Source organism: Myotis davidii, unplaced genomic scaffold (assembly GCF_000327345.1).
Source record: "Myotis davidii unplaced genomic scaffold, ASM32734v1 scaffold693, whole genome shotgun sequence".
NCBI classification, from domain to species: domain Eukaryota; kingdom Metazoa; phylum Chordata; class Mammalia; order Chiroptera; family Vespertilionidae; genus Myotis; species Myotis davidii.
Window position 1 is genome coordinate 198,461 of NW_006284939.1, and position 2,785 is coordinate 201,245.

At 65.8% G+C, this 2,785-nt stretch overlaps 1 long non-coding RNA gene across 1 annotated transcript in view; it reads left to right on the forward strand.

The window, feature by feature from the left end:
- LOC107181753 overlaps window positions 1-1,782 on the forward strand; it is a 10,571-nt gene extending 8,789 nt beyond the window's left edge. The window contains exon 3 of the long non-coding RNA XR_001512455.1: window positions 1,772-1,782. This is a non-coding gene — a long non-coding RNA (uncharacterized LOC107181753). The remainder of the gene's footprint in view (window positions 1-1,771) is intronic.
- Window positions 1,783-2,785: the final 1,003 nt, after the last annotated feature.

Consider the following 2,785-nt stretch of genomic DNA (forward strand, 5'->3'; position numbering starts at 1 on the left):
ACGGATGGACAGACAGAGAACTGTGTGCGTGTGTGTGTGTGTTGTGGTGTGTGCGTGGGTGCGTGTGCATGAGCACACGCGTGTGAGTCTCCGGGTCCCCGTGCAGGGGTCCCTGGGTGCCCGCCCTGCTGTACCATGACCTCCTGTGCCGGCAGTGCCAGGGGGACCGAGTGAGAATGTAAGGGCTCCCCGTGGGCCTCCCTGCCCCCGTCCCTCCCTGTCACCCCGAGGGGCGCAGCTCCTGGCTCCAGCGTCCTAGGGTGCCTGAGCTGAGCCTGCAGGGATGCCCGTGCGGCGAGCCCCCCACCCACGCGGCACCTTGCGCCTGGGGTGAGTGTTCGCACACGCCTGCCCCCCAGGCCCCACCTCCCACCCTGTCCCTTCGAGACTGAGATTACGGGTACCGAAGGCGGGAGCCTTTAACTTCTATCCGAGAGGGTTACTCCAGACGAGTGTACATTTCTCTAGACGCCGTGTGACGCGCGTGTGTGTAGTATCCGCATGAAGAAGGCGGGCACATCAGCCGCACGGGCCCCGGGGGCTGGGGTGGGAGGCCCCTGTGGGCGAGACACCGAAAACCGCCCGAGTGGAGGCTCCCCGGCAGCAGTTTTGTTTTAAAAATTGTACCTGGACCCGTGTGTTCGTAAAGCTATTTATGGGCCCCCGACCCCTTCCCTTCTCCCCACCCCCAAAGCTGTAGTGCTCAGCCCGCCCCACGGCGGCGGCGACTTCAGTCTTAACTTATTAACAGCTGAGAGGGTTTGTGCTTCGTTTAGAGGGGCCGCTGGGCGGGGGAGTGGCCCCTCACACCCAGAGGTGGCGAGTGGTGCGAGGGCCTCCGGGGAGGATAGGGCTTCCCCTGGCCTTTCGCGGGGGATTCGATTATCTAGGACTTTCCTGTAGGAGATTTATTTTTTGGACTTCAAGGCAAGCTGGTATTTTCATACACGTTCTCACTGCCGTGTGCGGGCGGGAGGCCGTGCGCTGTGGGCCAGCCCGCACCAGGCTCAGATGTTCTTAGATGTTACGAGTTTATATATATCTATATATATAATTTATTGAGTTTTTACAAGATGTATTCGCTGTAGACTTAACACTTCTGACGCAATGCTGTAGCCTTTATAGCCTGGGCCGCTGCCTTTCGGAGCTGGGGGGGACGCGTGAGTTCAGTGCCGTCACTTCCCGTCCTGCTAGCGCCCCACGTGTCGGCCGGCGAGCCCCACAGGGCTGGGGTGGTTTGTTCTCGGCCCCCTGCCTTGTGAGGGCCAAAGGTGTCACCCCAAACTGGCAAACGCGCTTCCCAGAAATAAACAAAGATTCCGTTCAGCCTCTGCCGCAAGCCTTCCGGTCTCCTGCCCTCGCCGCCCTGTCGCCGGCCGAGTGTGGGGGCGGGGGTGGCCCACTGTTGCAGGAACAGCGCGTGCTGCGGGAGGAGACCCAGGCGGACATCCCTGGAGGTCCCGGCACAGGGCTCCGGCTGGGGTAGGGCGTCCTGGGCAAGGCCTGGGGCAGGTCCGTGTGCCCAGCTGCGAGGGGCCTGGCAGGGCACGGTCTCCATGGCCCGGGTCTCGGGTCCCCAGTGGCAGGAAGCCCCGTGTCTGTGGGAGGGGACGGAAGCCACCATGGGGGTGGGCGAGCCCAGCTCCCGGAGTCCAGGTTGGCTAAGGGGGGGTTACGTCCAGACACCTGCACCCTGGTTGTGAGGTCCCCCCTCTGCGCCCTAACCCCTGGCATCCCCTCCCCTGTCAGCTGAGCAGGGGCAGGTTTCTAGGAGGGGCCCCCAAGGAGCCCCCAGACGGCACTAGTGGCCACGCTCCTGCTCCTGGCTGGCTTCCTGCCCCCCCACCAGGGCTGCTGCCCTCCCAGCCGGCTCCACCTGCGCTCCTGCGCCCCCACACCTGACTGGGCAGGAGAGGACACCACAGGGCACCCACGGGCAGTGATGGGGCACGCTTAGGAAGGCTTCCTGGAGGAGGCAGCAGTGCCCACAGGTGGGAGACGGGTGGGTTCGGGGACGGTGGCATGCAGCCCTCCACAGGTCCTGACCCAGCACTCCGGGCTGCCCCCAACCGCTGGTAACCCATGTCGGTCCTTCCTGTCTCCCCTCCCGCTCTCTTGGAGTTGGAGAGCTACAGGGCTGTGTGCGGCCCCTTCTGCTGTGTGCACCTTACCTGTCCTGGGTTCCAGGCAGCGGTGTGGCCGATACGCTGACGCCACTCAGGGAAGCGCCTGGCCCTCCAGACCCCAAACCGTGTTTGGCCAGAGCACCCGGTCAGGACGCCGCGGCAGGGCGGGAGGCCAGGGAGGCCAGGACAGCGCGGCCGGGGCGCCCTCTAAAAAAAAAACGCCGCGCCCCCCCCACCTGCTCGGGACACCAGGGGCCCTGGCCGCCGGGTGTGGGGGGCCTCCTGGGAGGCCGGTGGAGACCTCAGCGTGGCACTGGCCGGCTCCGGACGCCAGACAAGCGGGCACAGATGGCTCCTGCATCCGTGCCTCCCCTGACCTCACCGAACCCACCAGCCCGGCTCCATCTCAGGCCCTGCCCCTCGCCCTCTGGCCACCCCACCCGCCTGCTCACCTCCTCCCTGCCGGGTGGGCGGGTGTGGGAACAGATGGGGACGCTGCTGCTCAGGTTCCAGGAGGCACCACGGAACTAGGTGCACATCTCCCCAGGACCCACCAGCGTCTGGTCTGGAACGGCTCCCCCTTCTCCCGCTGGGGGGCTGCGATGTGCACCAGGCCCTGGCCCTGCCCCAGTGCCCGGGGCCTGCAGGGCAGGACGGGC